General features: G+C 35.1%; 1 non-coding gene across 1 annotated transcript; it reads right to left on the bottom strand.

The window, feature by feature from the left end:
• Positions 1-4174: 4174 nt before the first annotated feature.
• Positions 4175-4277, bottom strand: LOC122099200. The gene has a single exon (XR_006145870.1). It is a non-coding gene; the product is annotated as a U6 spliceosomal RNA (small nuclear RNA).
• Positions 4278-22510: the final 18233 nt, after the last annotated feature.

The following is a 22510-nucleotide window of genomic DNA, read 5'->3' on the forward strand; positions in this document are numbered from 1 at the left end:
CATAATGTATATCTAGTATCTTATGTATTGTGAACTAAATGCCCCAGAAGTTCCACTTCGCTTTACTTTTTTAAAAAAAATTCTGTCTTACTATTTGAGGATGGTGTGTGTGTGTGTGTGTGTGTGTGTGTGTGTGTGTGTGTGTGTTTACAAAGATCAGAACATGACATTTTTCTTCATTTCGAATACATCTTTCAGGTCATTGTAAGTTGTGGCTAATGGGAGAAGTCTCTTGTTATTTTAAAGATGAAACAAAAAGATATTTGTGCATGTACCACAGTTGTTTATTAGTATATTTGAACACTGAACTTTGATTTATATCTTGGCTGTTGATGTGAATAATGTGAATAACAATGAACTACAGATATATTTTCGAGTTACCCAGAGAGAAATTATCACATGATTGGTGGTTCAGATGATATTTCAATTATGATTTCTTTAGAAAACTGCATACTACTTTCTACAAGGAGAATACTAACCTGTATTTTGACCAAGAGTGTAGAAAATTTCCTTTTCTTCACACTCTCACCAACACTATTATCTTTTACTTAAAAGGTAATAAAGGCCAAGTTTTTACTATCTTCAGTACCCCAGACTGTCTTAAGACTGAAATCCAACCTCCTAAATGCTTGGAATTACAAACCTTTACCACCACACCTGGTTCCTTTGATTTTTTTTTTATAAGAGTTATAATAGATATAAAGTAGTATCATAGTAATTTTGAATTACATTTCTCTAATGACTTCTGCTCACAAAGCATTAAGCCAGCACAGAAGTTGTATTAAACACAACTGGTAAACCCACTGGTGATATAGAGGGGTTTATGGAAAACATGTCTATTCAAACTTTTGTCCATTTTAAATCAAGTTTCTTGTTAATCTCATCTTTAATCTCTGTATACAAAAATAATTAACTCAAGGTAGTAAAAAAGAAAAAATTAAGCAACTCCTAACATTTTTCAATTTTCAATAACATGATATTGCTTAAATCATTTTCTGTTTATAATTGAGACTATATAACAATTTAGTTAGACCTGTTACATAGCTATATGTATTTTATTTATTTAACATTGATTGCTCTTTCCAAAGCCTGCATGTCTAATTTTGGTTTCTTTCAGTCTTAAGTAGTTCAGATTTTAATCTGAAGAATAAATGGAAGTAAGCAAACAAAAAAATACAGTTCTTTTCATCTGATAATGCCTCTACAAGAATGAGAAAGAGTTCACCATTCTAAGAACCCTTAATTCTTAAGATAAAATTTGTTATAATGCTAATGTTATTACCATTTCAGTGTTGGGAAAAATTGTAATTAAAGGAAGTAAGTGCATGCCCCAAGACACACAGTGTTGAAGGAGATGAGTCAAATTTTCCAGAAGTCTTTCAGCAATACACAAAAGGTAGATAAATTCTCTCCATTCTCTGATACTCTCAATTCAATATTCGTATTGTCCAAGGAATAATAGCATAGCAATTATTGCGAATGGTGATTGTTTTCTGTTACATTTTGTCTTCAACACAGACTGTGTTGGTGACATTGGGTTATCATGCACAGAGCTGAGCTTATAAATTATGGTCCAAAGACATGCAAATTTTTTCTGTCCCATAGTTCCAGTATCGGTTTTAAAAAGTACTAAATATTTTAAATATCATCACTTACTGTATTTTAAGAATTCAAGAATGAAAAAATTCACATATAATCAATCCAAAATGCTTTAAAACTAGGAGATGATAAAACAGGCCCCTGTGAAGTAAATTTTCTTCTACTTTTAAAATTATTCTGAAAGCCTTGTGCTGGTTTGTTACACCTGTAATCCTAACTACTTGGGATACCTACTCAGGAGACTGAGATCTGTGGAAGCCAATCAGGGCAAAATAAATTCATGAGATTATTTTTCAAAAATTTTAATGAACCAGCAAAGGGCCAGGAATGGAGATGTAGCTCATATAGTAGCTCACCAATCTAGAGAGAAAGATGTAGCGAGACCTTGAAGCCCTGATTTCAAACTCTGAGCATGCCAACATGCAGGAATTCACACACACTCACTTTTTCAAAATATCTTCATATCAGTATTTTGCATTAATTTCTTTGTTAACGATATTATATGGGTAAAATAGGCAAAATAAACTTCCATCTCAAAACATTTTTATACATTTTTGTTGTAAAAATACTGTACAGAGGGGTTATAGTTACATGATCAAAGTAATAAGTACATTTCCTATCAAGCATTGTTACCTCCTCCTTTGTTTTCCCCCCACCATTGCTTCCCTTCCACCTCCACAAGTACACTCCTCACACCCACAAGCCCCATCCAATGTCCCCAGCCTAAATTATAAAGTTCGTTTTTCAAAATAATGTCTCATGCATCTATTGTTATACAATGGGTCAAACTGTATTCCTATTTAAGCATGTTGTTTTTTCCATTTCCCTCCCCAAATTAGAGAAGTGTATATACAAGATGCAGATGCACCAACATCGAATAAATTGAAAACGGGGGTTATACTGTTGGGGAGGAACATATAAAAAAAATCACATCTTGCATTATAAATATGTGAGAAACAACAGCAAAAAAGAAAAACCACTTCTGTCTCTATCTTGGGGGTCATTTAGCTTAACATCAACTTATCTATTATATACACATAGCTTTTTCAACTTTTCTGCTTATCCCAGACATATACTAGTCATTGCAAATAAGGGATACCATGGGACCTATGTTTCTTTGGACTTGGCTTACATCAGTTAATATAATTTTTTTCCAAGTCTTTCCATTTCCTAACAAATTGGGCAATGTCATTCTTTCTGATGGAGGCATAGAATTAATATATATATACATATATATATGTATATATATGTAATATGTGTGTGTGTGTAAACATATACACACAGAACATTTTCCTTTTTTGTTTTTTAGAGCAACTTAGTTTTCCACCTTCATCATTTTTTCAAATGTTTTTCTTGTGATTAAGTGGTTACATAATTTCCCAAATTTCACAATATTGTGGGATAGTGATGCTTAATTAAAGTCACAAACACATTCTAACTTTGATGGAGTAAATTGTCTATCATGGTCTACAACATTTATGAGTTCTCTGAGCTTTGCAATAGAGTTATTTCTTCCGTATGTATACTTCTTTTGTTTTGAAATATGTACATTTCTTTTGTTTTGCAGAGCATCAGCTGTTCCCTCTTTCCCACTTGTTCCCTCCTTCCCTTCAGTGACAGTGAGTTGCTTATTTCATTTTGGTCAATGTCCATTGCAGCTGATGGATCCAGCTGTGGTATGTTTTTCCCTGATTCCCTCTAGTTCTGTGTCATCTTCCTGGTTTCACTTCAGTGTGCACATTTGATCAGCAGAATGGGGTTATTTAGTAGTGATTCAATCAGATGAGTGGAAGTCCTTGGTTTCTTAAGTGTTGTTAATTTTGTCATATCACCTTACATTTTGGATTTAAAATCCACTTATCACGGAGACCATGTGCTGTTTGTCTCTTTGCTTTTGGCTTACCTCACTCAACATGATTTCTTGTAGGTTGATTGATTTCCCTGCTAATGCCATTATTTTGTCCTTTCTAATGACTAGAAAATATTCTGTTGTGTATAGTTACTACAGTTTTTGGATCCATTCATCTCTGGTGGGACATATGGGTTGTTTTCATATCCTGGCTACTGTGAACAGTGCTGTGATAAACATGGAGGTGCATGTGTCCTTGAATATTGGTACCTGTTGTTCAGGATAGATGCCTAGAAGTGGTATGAGTGGGCCATAAGGAGCGTCAATATTTAGCTTTCTGAGGACTCACCAGACTGCTTTCCAAAGTGGTTGTGTAAGTGTACATTCACACACACACACACACACACACACACACACACACACACACACAGAATGTTTTCTTGATCCATTCTTCTACCGAGGGGCATCGGGGTTGGTTCCATATCTTAGCTATGGCAAATAATGATACAATAAACATTGCTGTGGTGGTTGTTTTAGTATGGACTTGTTTGTGATCATTTGGATGAATGCCCAAAAGTGGGATTGCTGTGTAATAGGGGAGCTCTATGTGGAGTCTTTTGAGGAACCTCCAAACTGCTTTCCAAAGTGGATGAACAAGTGTACACTCACACCAAGAATGCAATAGGCTTCCCTTCTGGCCACATCCCTTACAGCATCTGTTGTTTTAAAAATATGGAGCGATTCACTAAGTTGCATGTCATCCTTGTGCAGGGACCATGCTAATCTCTGTATGTTCCAATTTTAGTGTATATGCAGCCAAATTGAGCACAGAACATTTTTTTATATGTAAAGTGTAATTGATTTTCTTAAACTAGACAATTCAACACAAATAAGTTAAAAAGAATTGTGAAATTTTAGAACCATGTATTTCTTACATAAGCACACATTTAAGAATAAAGTCAAGATTGACATGCCAAAAACAAAATAATTCCAGATATTTGTTGTTCATGAGATGTGTAGGAAGAAGAATTCAATTATTCTACACAAGGCACCTGTCATAATGATCATTGCAGCAAATGTTAAGGTTTGTTAAAAGTTTTAATGTTTTAAATATGTTTTATTTTGGGATTTGCTTATATATGGCAAAATCAAGACTGTTCGCAGGTCATAAAATTTTTCGATAAAGTATATAATTTTTCTGGTAGCATGTACTAGTAAGTATGTACATTTCATAGTTTATAGAAACTTTACTAATGATAAGTTGCAAAGACTGTGTAAAGAAGCAGAGTGAAGAGGTAAAATTTTAAGTACACAGTTTCTGTTAAAACTTTAGGGCTCCCTTACGTTATATGTTTGTGATGAACAAATAATGATATAAGCCACATACAAATGGTGAGATGAACTATAAATAGTAATCTTAGTGGGTAAATTTAAAAGCTACTCATAGCTTTAACCAGATTTAAATGTACAAGAATATGAGAAAATAGTAAAATCAACTGTGTACACTTCAAATACTGAAAAACCTGGTAATTGTTTTCTTTTTTATTTTAGTAATCATTAATATTTAATTATTGTTTTCTTTATTTATAGCATTTTTTCCTTGTTGTAATATAATACAAATTTTTGTGAGTAGTGATTGAGAAGTATTTTGAGAATATTATTGGGATGGCCATACCATATTTCATAGGTGCATGTGAATGTACAAAGAGCAAAACTAAAAACAAAATATTGATTAAAAATTTTATCAAGTAGAGTCTGAATCAGGAGTGTTGATAAATGTCCACACCTAAATCTTCACCCTAAGCTGAAGTAGTGTTATCACAGAATTGAGGCTACAAAATTGTTTTGTTTTGTTATGTTTTGTTTTTTTTTGCTTTGGTTTTGTTGGTTGTGGGGCTTGAACTCTGGGTCTTGGGTACTGTCCCTCAGCTCTTCAGCTCAAGGCTAGCGCTATCACTTGATCCACAACACCACTTTCACATTTTTCTGCTTATGTCGTGCTGAGGCATGAAATCCAGGACCTCAAGCCTGCAAGGCAAGCACTCTACCACTGAGCCACCTTCACAGCACCTGAGAAACTGTGATTTAAAAAATCATCTGAACAATATTTGCTTTCTGCTTTGGGTTATATAATGAAATATGTGAACACATTTTTATATTTTTGTGAATTGTCATACTTCTAAATTTATACTAACTACAGCCAATTTATCCTTTTCAAAGTCAAGAAATATTTCTGAGAGTTTGCTTCTGTGAAGAATGTTTTTGCATTTATAATTTCTTCTGAGTCATTTTTATTTTTTATCAAAATCATTTTATGTTGATGAGTTATCATACATCAAATACCTTCAAATGTATATGTAGAGTCTCAAGATAGCAGTATGAATATTCTCATAAACCTCTTGTTTATCTGTTACGCACTATAAGTATTATGATATTTTTCTCTCTCTTTCACTCTCTCTCATTTCCGCTCTTTCTCTTTCATGCTCCTTGTCTGCTACTTAGAATTTCTGCTGGTCTACTATTATCCTTCAGGGTCCACTGGTTTTGTGGGAACATGATAAGGACCATCAGTTACCCTTGCATTCTTTAAGAGTTATAACAGTGACGTGAAATTATTCTTTGTCATTCTAAATGGCAAAACAACAGATCTAGGAATTCCTTTTCACTTTTAGTACTATTATAAATTTTATCTCATACGAATCATTGAGACTGATAAGATACTTTTAGCCTGGGTCCTAAAAATTCTTTTTCTTTTACAAACAACCTTTTTCTTTTATTATCAGTAAGTACCAAAAACAACGCTATCCTATGGAAAGTAGGCTGATGAAAAACAGGGATGAAAAACAAGGTAATGGGGGAAGTGAGTACAAAGGATACACCTCATATAGCACAGATACTTAGAGCAGTTTATCATGTACACTTTGTGATAAGGACAATGCGCTGGGAATTCTAGATTAAATCAATGAACACCTGATATATATGAACATATATTTATGTTTGTATATTTATTTATATATGCATATATGTGTATATCAGCCCATATATGTAAACATGAATGTTACTATACACACAAATACACACATATGTACACACATGTACACATGCAGAAATGGAAAAAGACACATATATAGCAAACATAAGTTTTACTAGTTGTTCAATATGCCTTAGACAGACTGCTTGGAAATAAATGTGTTGAAGATGTATTTGTCTCTAAGAGTTCTTTTACCACTCCTCTTATCTCTTCCAACTTGTAGGTATAGAGATATTCGACTTGAAAAATGCAGTACAAGTGTGATAGCAAGTCACTCAGAAATCTCAATAAGTATAGGTCATATGATGTCTCCCTGCTCCCCATGGAATCCTTGCTCTTGTAGACACTCTCAACAGCCAAATTAGTAGGACAATATCCTTGTTAAGAATAAAGTTATAAGGCTTTAAATGACATCCTTCCTTGGGCTCTTTTCCAACAGCCAGCATCAATTCTTAAGCAGATGAGTGACTCCTCAGAAGACTGGAGTGCAGGTCAAAATTTAACCAAACCATATGAAATGTCTAAAGTGAGAAATGCTGACTGAGGTTGTGCCGATGTCCTGGCAACGGAAATAAGAAAAAAGAAAGTTTTTTATGTATTAAAATTTGAGAATAATTTGTAACCTGTCAATAAATGTGTAGAACACAATTATACCAGCTCACAAAATATGATGTGCATTTCATTTATGTGCTTTTGGACTTGGAAAGTGTTTTTAAGTGTGTCTACACAAGTAGAATCAGCATGAAACAAGCCAGCATTTCTTCATTTAAGACACAAGGAAAGTATACAGGTTGACCCATTGTAACAATGAGATTTGCAAGATAATATTAGAGGGGGATGTTCGGAGGTGTTGGGGATGTGTGAAGGTAAGGAATAGTAGGGGAAAAACAAAGGAGGTTGTAACAATGCTCAATAAAAATGTACTCATTACCTTACTTATGTAACTGTAACCTCTGTGTACAGTATCTTTACAATAAAATATATATTAAAAACGTACAAGGAAAACTTACTTATAGCAAGTTGGTATAAGTAAGGTATTGGTTTTAGGAGCACAGGCATATTAAAATTTTGCAAGCTCAAATTCTCTACATAAACACAGTTTATTATTTTCATTAGAATCTGCCCACAACCTACTGCAGTGTAATTTCTGTGAAAAATTTTACTACATTCTATGTTTGTAATGGAAAATAAAATATTTTCACTATCAACAGATACAAATTTAGTTTAGATAATTTTTTCTGCATTTTGTGGATGGAATTGCGAGAGCTAATTTGAAAAGCACAAATTTAATCACCAAGAGCTGTCATCAAGATGTAACAAAGATCTAATACAGCATCATTGAATGGTATGGGACTCTAAGGAGAAGTACTTGAATTGAAACATTATCAGAAAGTGTAAGTACGCAAAGACTATTTAGAAATGCAGCTGCTAGATTTCTCATGGAGAGCTTTTATAACATTTTGTGAAACACAGGTCAGAACCTCATGGAAGTGTAGACAATTTTCCTTCACCTTTCTGTCAATCTTGGTCATTATCAATCATAATATAGCTAATCTAGAATAATCTATAATAAGAAAATGCTTATGAGAAGTGGGGGAAGACGGTGGAGAAGAAGCTGGAGGCCATACAATCTCTCGCATAGAAAGCTATTTTAGTGTTCCAGTGAACAGTACTAGGCTAGAGTATCACACCCAGTGTGCAATCACAGTACAGAGTTTGGCTAGAGAGGGAAAATCCAGGGAAGGAGACAGATCTGAGCAGTTGCTGTAGCCATGGCTGAGGAAGCTTTGGTGGTGGCCATAGCCAACCCGCCATACCTACAACAGAGAGGGTCCAGGACAAAGGCAGCAGACACATTGGATGAGCAGATTCAACTCAACAACAGCAACAACTGAAAAGGAGCAAATGAATTAAACCATCTTAACAGGCCCATATCAAGCATTGAAATAGAAAAAGCAGTAAGAGACCTCATGTCTAAGAAAAGCCCAGGACCATATGGATTTACAGCAGAATTCTACAAGGCTTTCAAAGCAGAGCTCATACACATACTCCTCCAACTCTTCGATGAAATTGAAAGAGAAATCTCAGGACCAAACTAATTCTATGAAGCCATCAAAACCGTCATCCCAAAACCATGCAGGAACTCATCAAAGAAAGAGAATTATACACCCATTACTTTGATGAACATTGATGCCAAACTTCTCAACAAAATTTTGGCCAAACAATTCAACAATTCATCCAAAACATTACATACCATGATAAAACAGGATTCAGTTCAGGGATCCAAAGATGGTTCAATATACACAAATCAATCAAATAACACCACTTTATGATGAAGTTTCTGGATAAATTAGGAATCCAGGGAACATTCCTCAATAAAATAAAGGCTGTATATGACAAACCTGCTGCCAGCATTATACTTAATTGTCAAAAAGTAACGACATTTCCTCATAACTCAGGAACGAGACAAGGATGTCCACTCTCTCCACTTCTCTTCAATTTACTATTAGCATGCCTAGCTACAGCAATAAGAAAAGATGAAAACCGAAAAGGGATCCAAATAGGGAAAGATGAAGTAAGACACTCCCTCTTTGCAGATGACATGATCTTGTATTTAAAGAATCCCATGGATTCCACTCCCCAATTACTCATGCTGATTCAAAACTATGGCAATGTATCAGGGTATAAAACTAACCCTCAAAAATCAGTGGCTTTTCTGTATGCCAACAATAAGAAAAGCGTGGCTGCAATCAGAAAAGCAACTCCATTCTTAATAACCCCACATAAAATGGAATAACATCAAATTAACTTAACCAAAGAAGTAAAGGATCTCCATGATGAAAACTTTGAAAACCTGAAAAAGGAAATCAAAACAGAACTTAGAAAGTGAAAAACTCCCTTGATCCTGGATTGGAAGGATTAACATCGTGAAAATGACAATACTTCCCAAGGCTATCTACAAATTCAATGCAATACCTATCAATATTTCAATCTCATTCATCAAGGAAATAGAAGAGGCAATCCAAAAAGTCATATGGAATGATAAAAGGCAGTGAGTAGCATAAGCAATCCTTAACAGAAAGAACAGTGCTGGAGTAATATCAATACCAAATTTCAAACTCTACTACAAAGCCTTAGCAAACAAAACAGCTTGTACTGGCACAAGAACAGACCTCAGGACCAATGGAATAGAATTGAAAACCCAGAAATGAGCCTACAGACCAATAGGTACCTAATCTTTGATAAAGGAGATAAAAAATAGAATGGAAGAAAGACAGCCTATTCAGTAAAAGTGCTGGCAAAATTGGTTAATCACTCATAGAAAACTAAAGCTATATCCTTATATATCATCCTGTACCAAATCAACTCCAAATGTATCAAAGACCTCGGAGTCAAAGCAGACACCCTGAAAACATTACAGGATGGAGTAAGACATACTGTAAATCTCCTGTGTAGAGGCGGAAATTTGCTTAATAGAGACCCAGAAGCACAACAAATCAAAGAAATGTTGGGTAAATGGGATTGTATGAAATTGCAGAGCTTCTGCATGGCAAAGGACATAGCCAGCAAGATCAATAGAAAGCCCATTGATTGGGAGAAGATCTTCGCTAACCATACAATATACAAGGGTCTCATATAAAATATATGTGGAACTCAAAACATTAAATCCCCCAACAACAAATCCTAAAAGAAACAACTTCCCAATAAATAAGTGGACTAAAGACTTCAAGAGAAACTTCTCTGAAAAGGAAAGAAGGAAGGCCAACAGACACATGAAGAATTGCTCAACCTCCCAAGCCATAAAAGAAAAGCAAATCAAAACAACATTGAGATACCACCTCAAGCCATTTAGAATGGCTATAATAGAGAAGTCTAATAACAACAGATCCTTGAGGGGATGTGGCCAGAAGGGAACCTTACTCCATTGTTGGTGGGAGTGAAACTTGTTCAACCACTTTGGAGTAGTATGGAGGTTCCTCAAAAGATTCCACCTAGAACTTCCCTATGACCCACCAATCTACCTTTTGGGCATTTACCCAAATGATCACAAACAAGACCATACTAACGCTACCAACACAACTATATTTATTGCAACATTATTTACCATAGCTAAATTATGGAATCAACCCAGAAGCCCCTCAGTAGATGGATGGATCTAGAAAATGTGGTATTTAACCAAGTCCTAATCTTAGAGAGGGAAATGGTTTGGATAGAATGATAGGAGAGAGATTACAAAAAAAGAACAAGAAAAAATGGAAAAACCAAAATTTAAATTTAAGTAGTGAAACACTTAAAAATTATGTAAGTTTAAACAAATGATATTGAGAGAAGAAAAGGATAAGATGAGAAGAAGGGATGGATTGAAAGGAGAAATGAAAACTAAAAAATAAAAATTCTTAAAATTAGTTACTTGAAAATTATATACATATAAAGAGATAATACTGCTATTAAAAATTTAAGCCTAAGAGGTTGTGAATTGAGTAATAAATTTCTGGATTAAATGTGTACACAATGGCGTATAAGGTCTAATAATCAACGACAGGTATATATCTGGGAATGAGCCAAACAGCAATTTTGTCACGCAAAAAAAGAAAAAGAAAAAAATGAAAAGAATACGTAAAAAGGACCAAAAATTCAGAGGAGATAAAAAACGCATGTGCACACACACACACACACACACACACACACACACACACACGTATACACCTACAATAAACATTATGGGAGGAAAATAAGATTAATAGAAAACAATTTTTAAAATTAAAAATTTTTTAAATGGTTCAAATAAAAGTTCTGTGATTGCAACAATGAGATGTACAATTCACTATGTAGAAAAACGAAATTAACAACTTTGGTGGGGGGTGGGGGAGGAGCCGGTGTGGGGAGGGGAGAAGTATGGGAAGGGATGGGAAGGGGAAACAACAAGGAGGCAAAAACGCTTGATAAGAAATATACTCGTTATCTTGCCCATGTAATTGTAACTCCTCTGTACTGTATTCTCACAATAAAAAAATAAAATTAAATTTAAAAAAGAGTTCTTTGATTTTTTTTTTGGGGGGGGGGAATGAGGGCAATGGGATGATTGTGTATTTCCCATGTCCATAACCAGTCTCTTGGTGGAGTCTCTGGTCTGCTTGTGGTGTTTGGTATTCCTGTGGCTTGATTGTTTTCTTAAGTCAGTTTGTTTGAGCAGGCAGAAAAATGCTTTGCCAATCCCATTGTCTTGTGATCCTCCTCCCAGGCTACTTCAGTGGGATTTAGATTTGCTTTGAGTATCCCAAAAGAGGGAGATGGGAGTTTCCTCTAGTTTGGAGATGCTGTGATGAGACTAGGTTATGGGTAGAGTTGAGGCCTTTCAGCAATCAGTAGCTTTTCCTTGTTGGGCTGGCTCCTGAGACTCTCGGCCCAGCTTGGAGCCATTCTCAGGGTTTATGTTTACTGAGTTTTGTTTGTCTAGGCTGCTGTAGGGAGGGGCAGCCTCTGGCTATGTTTACACAGTGATGGTAATGAAAGTCACTCTTCAGGGGGCAGATTTTTCTCTGTCAGGGTTGGTTGACTTTCCCCTGGGTGGAGCTGAGCCTGGCAAGTCAGGGCAGATTCCTGTGACCTGCTAAATGACTCTTTTGTTTTCTTCCAAGGCCTGAATTGGAGCTAGTTGTTCAGCTGGTCCTTTGTTAGTATCAAAGACAGAGATCTCCAGTGGTAGGGGACGTCCTTCCCTCCTCTGCTTCCTGAGAAGGAATGAGGAGATCAGGGTTCTACTCATGCCAGAGTCTTGTTCCTGGGCAGTTTCTGGTCTGTGATCTGCAGGATGAAGATATCTGCTCCTTGTCAGTTCTTGCTTGTGTTAGGTAGAACCCGCTTGCCTGCCACATCTGGCACCTTTGTCCCAGATTCTCTCTGTAGTTATGGCTGCTAAGAGTGTCTCTGCTACCAACTCTGCCACTGCAGCCATAGCTAGCTGCATGTGTTCAGATCTCTTTCCTTGCTTGGATTTTCCCTCTCTGTCCAAACTCTCTGTATTGAGATGATACACTTGGTGTGACTCTGTAGCCTAAGATTGTTCACTGGGATAGTAAAATGCTTTCTATGGGAGAGCTTGTTTAGGCTTCAGCTTCTCCTCTTCCATCTTCACCCAAATCTCATGAATTTTTAATGAGTGTTTTTTTTTTAGGGAAAAATGTCATTGGTGTTTATATTTTGTGTTTGCATAAAATGAGCCCACTATTGTCTTAATTTAATAAAATAAAATTCTCTGGCTGGGCACCGGAGGCTCATGCTTATAATCCCAGCTACTCAGGAGGCTGAGATATGAGGATCTCAGTTCAAAGACAGCCCGGGTAGGAAAGTCTGTGAGACTCGTATCTACAATAAGCCACTAGAAAATCAGAAATGGCACTGTGGCTCAAGCAGTAGAGTACTCACCTTGAGCTGAAGAGTGTAGGACCATCGCCGAGGCAGAGAGTTCAAGCCCCACGACCAACCAATTAAACAAAACAAAACAACAACAACAAAAACAAAAACTCTCTGATTCTATGACAGCATATATTTTGTGGGTAATGGTTAAGACAAGGTTGTCATTCTAAAAAATACATATATATCACCCCCCAAATAAAGGAACAATAGGAAATACATAGCAGGAAAATTATAAATCTTAATGGACTAATAGTCTGTCAGTTTGTTTTAAGTTTTTATCAAAAATGAAAGTAATACTGGATAATATTTTATTAAGACATTTAAATTTCTTTAACCCTGACATTTAAGGTTCAGTTTAAAAAGAAATTCAACTGGTGACAGTGTTTTCTCCTTACTTTTCCAAAGAAATGATTATTTGAACAGTATAGTGTATAGCGCAATATAACCAGAAAGCATTTTTAAGGAAAAAAAATTCCCATTCTTTTTTTGCTTGTCTGTATTTAAAGCTGCATACCACATCTTACCCACCCTATTGTCTGTCTTCTCATTTGAAACATTTCAGTAAATGTGTCAGCCAGCAAAGTTTTACAAAATAGCATGCTTTCATTCATTGTGCTTTCCAAAATATATCTCACAAATGCCACCAACAAAACACAACTTGAAACATCTGTGGATTTTTCTATTTATGGTGCAAAGTAATCACTTTCCATAATCCTTAGAACCAGCTCTTCACAGGCATTAAATGCTCTTTCACTTCCATGCTTTAGAACAGCAGCATGTAACAATGGTGTACTTGTAAATTTGTTCACCACATCTGGTTTGTTTACAGCAAGGACTGTCTTCATGGAAGATGATAATAGATGAGTTGTGCAATTATGTAGTTTAAAAGGGCTCTGAGTTGGGGATAAAGAATATCCATTTATGTGACTAAATATTTAAATTAAATCCTATAATGTATACTCCTTCAATTTTCTGGCTAACATGTTCTACAATCTAGGTATTTTTAAAAGAAATATTGTACGTTGTTTCCTTGGTGACAACGTAATTGGAAGACTTAAAATTTTCCTATACCATGGCCATCTGAAATGAGATGGATGTACTTAGGTTAACATAATGAAATGTTGGGACAGCATTAATGTTTGAATCTTGGATGGGATTTGGTTGGAATTGTGACAGGCTTTCATAGTATGAGAAGATAAACAAAAGACCATACTAATACTTTTATCTGCCACATTGTTTTATTAGTTTATTCAAACACACACATATAAACAGATACACATTATGAAGACCCAGTCAGTCTGCAAGAAAATATTTTAATAGGAATTCCATAAAATATTTAGTCTGCTGAGATCTGATTAGAATTTTAAGAAATATCTAGTGGTTTCCACCCCTGGACAAGTTATTATCATTGGTGAAGATACTGCCATTGGATTTTAGAATGCCCCAGGAAGACCTATGTGTTTAAGAGAAATGACATTCCAATTCCTCCCAGACTGTGGAGTTCTTCTGGAGATTAAGTTCTTCAGAGTGAAACACATGAGAAAATAGACTCTCATCGTCTTTCTTCTTTTATCTTTTAATCATTCTAGGTAAAAACTTTTCTCTTTGACATACTCCCCTCCTTGATATTGTCTTGGCACTGGCCCCAAAAGCAATAAAACCAGCTGAACATACACTGAAACATTCAATCTTGTAAATATGAGTAAGCCTTTCTGCTTAATAAATAGACAATATCACTTATTTTGGTAGGTTATAAAGCTAACCCAAAGTTCCAGTCTTTCTAAAAATGTAGAGTATATTAAAATATGCTTCATTATAAAATATCTAACTCCATGTTGTATATTGTGTTTTTTATTCTGTTGATCCTAGCGCTTACAATCAGGACCTAATTGTAAAACTGTTTGCAATAAATAATCACATTACTTTTATGATTCCATAATTTAACTTGTTTTCCTACATATTTATAGACTATTGTAGCTATAGAAAATCAATAAATATTGAATTTTGATATAGGATTACCTATCACTGCAAGTGTTGTCAAAATTTTTCTAAACTGAAATGGTTGTCATTGATATCTTTCTCACGATTCCACATGTTTATACTTTCAGCTGACCTTTTACAAAATTCATACCCTAAACATAATTTTTAGTTTGTTCATGCCATCATAGGAACATAAATATATGGCACAAAATGTTAATTAACTTTATCTGCTGTCATTAATGGAGTATACCTAATAGAATTAAGTATATATCCTCAGGGAAATAAAATACTTCCTTCTAAATCCAGACTTGCAGGCAGACAGAGAGACACCCACACACACTCACATACACACACACTCACACACACACACACACATACTTACTACTCTGACTCAGGTTAGGTTCCAGACATTGGGTATCAGACAATGATCTATTAATCAAACTTGCTTGTCCAGATATAAAATACATTCATAATTCCACACATACAAAAACACCAGATCATTCAAAATAATGAAAATATAAAACATAACCACCCCGCTATTGGCCATCTACTCGCTGATTTCATTCATTTATGTCGATGCATTTTTCAGAACATAATGAAAAGTCTTTTTGTAGTCTCTCTGATTAGCAGATAATATGTTAACATATGAAAGAAAATGTAGGTAAAATTACTTTTTGCATATGAAATAATGACATTTCTGAGGATAAAACATGCCTGATTTTCAGTTTGGTTGCCAAAATGGAACTATTAGACCTTTTGAATATTTAACTTTAAATCTGAACCTTCTAATTTCACTGGGATTTGAATTGTGTTACTTACAACATTAATGTAACATAAAAGCATTACTAAATAGAAAGAAAATTATAAGTTTATCACACCTTAATCCCTGAATTGACTTTATTATAAAAACAATTACATTTATGTAACATCATAAGTATCCTGAAACAAAATATGAGGTATGGAAACAGAAGACTCCATTTTTTGTTCAGTGTATGTACTCGTTATTTATAGTTTGAGATGATTCTGTCTTCTTTACCTTATGCATGGTATATTCATTCTCGTCTTCAGGAAGGTGGGGGTGGGCACAGAGCTTTAGGGAAAGGGTGAAAAAATGAAGCAGTAGAGTTCCTTGAACATTGATGAAAGTGAACTATCTATTTAACATATGGGTGGGGAAAGAAGGGAGGGAATGGGAAAATATGAGGGAACACAAGACATTTCATAAAAGGAAATGTACTCATTATCTGATTCATGTAATTGTAATCCCTCTATAAATCAACTTAATAAAAGAGTAAATTTATTTTAAAAAGGCAAACAAAATATTGTTTCTTAGAATCATACGAGTATGTTTTGTTCACTGGTTTGAGCTGGTTGAGTCTATCTCTGAATATAGCTATAATATAAATTTACATTCATTGGGCAAATTTTTGAGCTACTAGTAGTTAGAAGTCAATTATGATTGGATGTTTTTCTGAGACTCTAATTCATTTATTTCTTTAATCTAATTTGTATGATTTCTATTTACCAGTTTTTGAATTGGCTTGTTCCTGTTTTTCAAGGACCTAGTGGTGCATTATTAGTGCTGATTTAAGATTGTTCTAATTTGTTGATGTACATAGTCAAAGCTATAAATTTTCCTGAGTATTGCCTGTGTTCTTGTAGTATTTTGTCTGTTCACTTCTACTGAATTCCATAAAAGGTTGGAACTTCCCTCCATATGTCTTCAGTGACTCACTGATGATTTAGCAATGTGTTATTCAGTCTCTGTGAGTTTCAGAATTTTTTGTGATGCCTTTTGATGTTGAGATCTAATTTGGTCTCATTGTGGTCTGACATGATACGAGGAGTAATTTCATTTTTATTTTTGAATTTTCACAGATTTTCTTTGTGATCTAAGATATAATCTATTTTGGAGAACGTTCCATGAGCTGTTAAGTATAGCTTGTCAAACCAGGTATTTGGTTTTGATTTTTTGCTAGATTTTGACCTGGATGGCCTGTCCAGAGGTAAGAATGACGTGTTCAAGCAACCAACAATGCGTTTGGATGTATGCATATTTTTAGGACAAGTAGTATTTGTCTGATGAATTTGAGAGATCTAGGATTCAGGGCATTGATATTTAGCATTGTCATATCCCCCGATGGAGATTTTCCTTCATTAACATTTAACGTCCTTTTTAGCCTCTTTTTACTTTTATACCAATTTTAATTTAAAGCCAATCTTATCTAATTAATATAACTACTCTGGCCTGTTTATGAGGTCCATTTTTAATTTGTAAAGATGATGTACAGAAGGGATCCAATTACATAAGTCAAATGATGAGCATATTTCTTTTTCAACAGTGTCACCTCTTCCCTCATATTCTCCTAGTTTTTCCCTTTCAACCTCCCTCCCCCATATGTTGTATAGTTCATTTACAAGGTAGTGTTTATTGAGTGGCACTGCTACATTTATTCACCCTTTGTCCCACCATTTCTGTGTTTCCCCTTGCCCTTTACAAACTTGCATATAAGACCAAAGGTGCAGAAATTGAAACAAAAAAAACAGCATCCAAATTCAGATGGAAAAAGCAAAATAATAAAAACCTCTCATTATCAATTCTTGGAGATCATTTTGATGAACATTATTTCATATGATAATATTCATATAGCTATTGAGCCTTTGTGATCCTCTCCAAAGGGCATCCTCCTTTCATCTCACTGTATAAATGTTTAGAATCCCATGTAATTTATCATGTCCTAATGTAATGTTTTCTCTTTTAACATCCAACTCTGTTTTAAGTTGTAGAATTAAAGGCACATTCTAATACAACAAATGAGGGAAATCGGGCAACTTATAGTCTGATTTTCTTCACTTAATATAGGTTTTTTTCCCCATTACAGGATGGAATAGGAGAAACCCTAGGTCTCCTTGGCTCAGGCCGAAATTTTCTGAATAGAGACCCGGAAACACAACAAATCAAAGAAAGGTTGGACAAATGGGATTGCATAAAGTTGCAGAGCTTCTGCAGGGCAAATGACATAGCTAGCAAGATCAATAGAAAGCCCACGGATTGGGAGAAGATCTTTACTAGCCATACAACGGACAAGGGTCTCATATCTAAAATATACTTGGAACTCAAAAAATTAAACCCCCCAACAACAAATCCTCAAAGAAACAACTGCGCAATAAATAAGTGGGCGAAAGACTTAAAGAGAAACTTCTCTGAAGAAGAAAGAAGGATGGCCAATAGACACATGAAGAAATGTTCAACATCCCTAGCCATAAAAGAAATGCAAATCAAAACAACATTGAGATATCACCTCACTCCAGTTAGAATGGCAAGAATCAAGAATTCTAACAACAACAGACGCTGGAGGGGATGTGGACAGAAAGGAACCTTACTTCATTGTTGGTGGGAATGTAAACTTGTTCAACCACTTTGGAAAGCAGTATGGAGGTTCCTCAAAAGACTTCACATAGAGCTCCCCTATGACCCAGCAATCCCACTTTTGGGCATTTACCCTAATGTTTACAAACAAGACCACACTAAAGCTACCAGCACAACTATGTTTATTGCAGCATTATTTACCATAGCTAAGATATGGAACCAACCCAGATGCCCCTCAGTAGATGAATGGATCAAGAAAATGTGGTATATATACACAATGGAATTCTATGCCTCCATCAGAAAGAATGACATTGCCCCATTTGTTAGGAAATGGAAAAACTTGGAAAAAATTATATTAAGTGAAGTAAGCCAGGCCCAAAGAAACGTAGGTCCCATGGTTTCCCTTATTTGTAATATCTAGTATATGTATGAGTCAAGCGGAAAAGGTCAGATAATGTGATGTCAGGAAAATGAACCCTTAGATGTGTACTTTAATGTTTTTTTCTTTCATGCATGTGTTTCTAACACATTTATAAGATTATCTCTTTGTTGCTTTGTATGTCCCTACCCCACAGTATAACCCCTGCTTTCACTATATTTGATGTCAGTATAACTTGTGGAGGAGATGGGGAAAAACCAGTTGTTTAAGGATACAGGTGGACCTGTTGCAACAATGAGAAGTACAATTTGTCATGTCCAAAATGAGCTTTACAACGTTGGTGCGGGGGGGGGGGGGGGGAGAGCGGGGGGGGGGGGAAGGAGAAGGATTGGGATTAGGGGGGGAGGGGGGAGGCTGGGAAGGGATGTGAAGTGTAAACAAAAGAGGAGGCTGCAATGCTTGGTAAGAAATGTACGCATTATCCTGCCCATGTAACTGTAACTCCTCTGTACAGTATGTTCACAAATAAAATTAAATTATATTTTAAAAATTATAGGTTTTTTCCAAGTATTTCCATTTCCTTATGAATGGTATAATATCATTTTTTCTGGGTGAATAGAGTTGCATCATACAGAAGAGTTTCTTCATGGCAAAGAAAAAAGTTAGCAGGGTATATAGAAAGAGAACAGAATGGAAGAAGATTTTTACTAACTAAGCATTAGACAAGGGTTTACATAACTAACCCATATTTACAGATCTAATAAACCCTCAAATAAACAAGAGCCCAATTAATGTATGGGATAATGACTTAAGGAGAACTTCATAGAAGAAAAGTGACAATGACAAATAGACATATCTCTCTCCATGAAAGAAATGCAAATCCAAACAACACTGAGATTCTTCTCATCCCTGTTACAATGCCATTATGAAAAAATGAACAATCCCAGATACTGATAGGGATGTGGTCCAAAGGAAATTCTATTATATTGGTGGAAATGTAATCTTGTTCAACGGCTTTGGAAAACACTAGGGAGGTTGCTCACAAAAATGAATAGAAAGCTCCCTATGATACAGCAATTCCACTTATTGGCATTTATCCAATAGAGCAGAAACACGACAACACTGAAGCTGCCATCACAATCATGTTCATTGTTGCATTACTTTCTGTAGCCAACATATGGAATCAGCCCAGATGCCTCTCACTGCAATAAGGGATCAAGAATTGTGTTCCTGTGTGTATATGAATTATATATATATATATATATATATATATATATATATATATATATATAATTTTATTGATTCCTATTTACAAGTATTTATGTATATATACATACATAATCAAATTTTATTCATCAATCATTAAGAATAATATTGCACCATTTTTTGGGGGGGGTCCAGGCGTGGGGCCTGAGCTCTGGGGCCTGGGCGGTGCCCCTCAGCTCTTCAGCTCAAGGCTAGCGCTCTACCACTTGAGCCACAGTGCCACTTCCGGCTTTTTTCTTTTTGCTTATGTGGTGCTGAGAAATTGAACTCAGGGTCTCATGTATGCAAGGCAAGCTCTCTACCACAATTTTGAGTATACAGAAATCATAGTTACTGGTCATGTATTTCTCAGGTTTGAGTATCCAGTCATTTCAGACAAAAATTGAATTTCATATATTTTATGTCAACAGTGTTTTTTTAGAAATTGAATCAATCTTAATATGAGATAACTAAAGCAAGATTTTCCATGACTTTTCCAATTATTCCTATAGACTTTAATATAACTTATTTTTGAATGGTAGGAAATTCATATTATACCTACTTTCTATAGAATAATTAAGAAATAAATGATCGTGATAGCATTCATTTTTCCTTCACTAGAAAGAATGAACCTCGCTATAGACGACAAAAAACTTCAATGAAAATGCCATAAAATTATGAAAAGTTTGAGTGACTATAAGTTGAATGAAATAGTCATTTTTGCAGGTCACAAAATGAAATCTCTTGAAGCTTCTTTATCTGTTAAATAAACTGTATTTGCATTCAAAATATTTCATTCATCTCTCCAACAATGGTATAACCAAACCAACTCCATGCCAAATAGCTTATCTGTTTAATTCAAGTAAATATTTAGGAACAGAAGTTATCACACTTGTATAGAAATATCTACCCACCATTCTAGAAATTAAATCTGAAATCATAAAGGATTGGGATTAATAATTAGCTTTCACTATGTTGCCATAAATAGGTTGTGAACCTTTTCAAGTGCGCACAGTTGTAGAGGTATGGTCACTGAGAACTTGTGATCAAAGACGATGTCAAGATCAAAGTCTTTCCTCCTCTTCCTTCTTTTCCTTCTCTGTCTCCTTCTCCTTTTCCTTCTCCTTCTCCTTCTTCCCCTCCTCCTCTTTCTCTCTCTCCCACTCCTATTCCTCCTCTTCTTTACTTTCTGTCTTCCATGAATACACATACTCCATCACATGTTCCTGACGTTGTGTTCTGTGCCACCACCAACCCAAAGCAATGAGGATAAGAAACATAAACTGAACTGTATAAAATCAGATGATAGGGTTAATCTTTCCCCCTTATTAATTAATTTTATAAAATATTTTGTCATATTAATAGGAGACTGACACAGCATGCTCTCATATAAGGGATAGGATTTACTGGAAAAAAATCTAACATCACCCTAATTAAATGATTTATTAAATCAATATTATATTAGGACAAATCTACTTTTAAATAACAGATATACTTCAACAAGAGGCAAAAAATTCACCTCTATGGTTTGCTATGAAAAGACAGCAGAATTCAAACTGTTCCTCATGGAAATTGACCTATAATTGGCAATATTGTCAATTTCATAAATGATTTAAGAAGACTGAAGAACAAATTTCAACTCTAAATAAGAGATAAAATTTACTTTGTCCCTGTAAACAACCTTTGTATTCTATCTATGTTTGGTCCACAAAATGACTTGTATTCTATTTTAATCATATTCTTAATTGACTTTAAGTGGTTGCATGGGAGTATCTGATTGACCATGCAGTTTATGAATAGTGTATATTGAGTTATTTTGTTTTCTTTCTTCTCTTCTGAGGTTTGAACTCTGGGTCTGAGCGCTGTGCATGACCTCCATTCGATGAACACTAGAACTCTATCACTTGAGGCAAAGCAGTACTTTCATATTTTTCTGACATTTAATTGGGGATAAGAATCTCACAGACTTTCCTACCTGGGCTGGCTTAAACCTCAATCCTCAGCCTCCTGTGTATCTAGGATTACAGGCATGAGCCGTTAGTGCTATCTTAATACAATGCATCGTTTTCTTTTTGACCAGTCCTGGGGCTTGAACTCAGGGCCTTGGCAATGTCCACGAACTTCTTTTCCTCACACTGGCACTTTACGACTTCTGTCACAGTGCCAATTCCAGCTTTATTTTGTTAATGTAGAAGTGAGGAATCAAACCCAGGGCTTCACAGTATTCCCCTAAGACTACCACTAAGCCACATTCCCAGCTCAATACAAAGCTGGATGATCATTATCCCTCATTCTTTTCAATCCTACCTCATTCCTCAATTTACATAATTTTGTAGAGTATTCATTGACTTTCAGTGTCATATACAGTCACTCAGAGGATATATCACAGATCATATTTTATTGAAAGTCTTATTCATCAACATATTAAACGTGTGCATTATAGAATTCTGTGACTTTAAATTCTAAATTATCACTCAGATTCACCCATTACCATTCTAAAATTTTTCTTAAGGTTAATGCAAATGCAATCTGTAATTCTTCGATAAAGTACAATGATTAATAGAATGTTAAAGAGTTGGACTATGAATATCACCTTCAGTTCTAGAACATTTTTTCATCACTACCCTCTCAAAGTACTCC

Source organism: Dipodomys spectabilis, unplaced genomic scaffold, assembly GCF_019054845.1.
Source record: "Dipodomys spectabilis isolate Male_0828 unplaced genomic scaffold, ASM1905484v1 ptg000505l, whole genome shotgun sequence".
Taxonomy (NCBI): Eukaryota; Metazoa; Chordata; class Mammalia; order Rodentia; family Heteromyidae; genus Dipodomys; species Dipodomys spectabilis.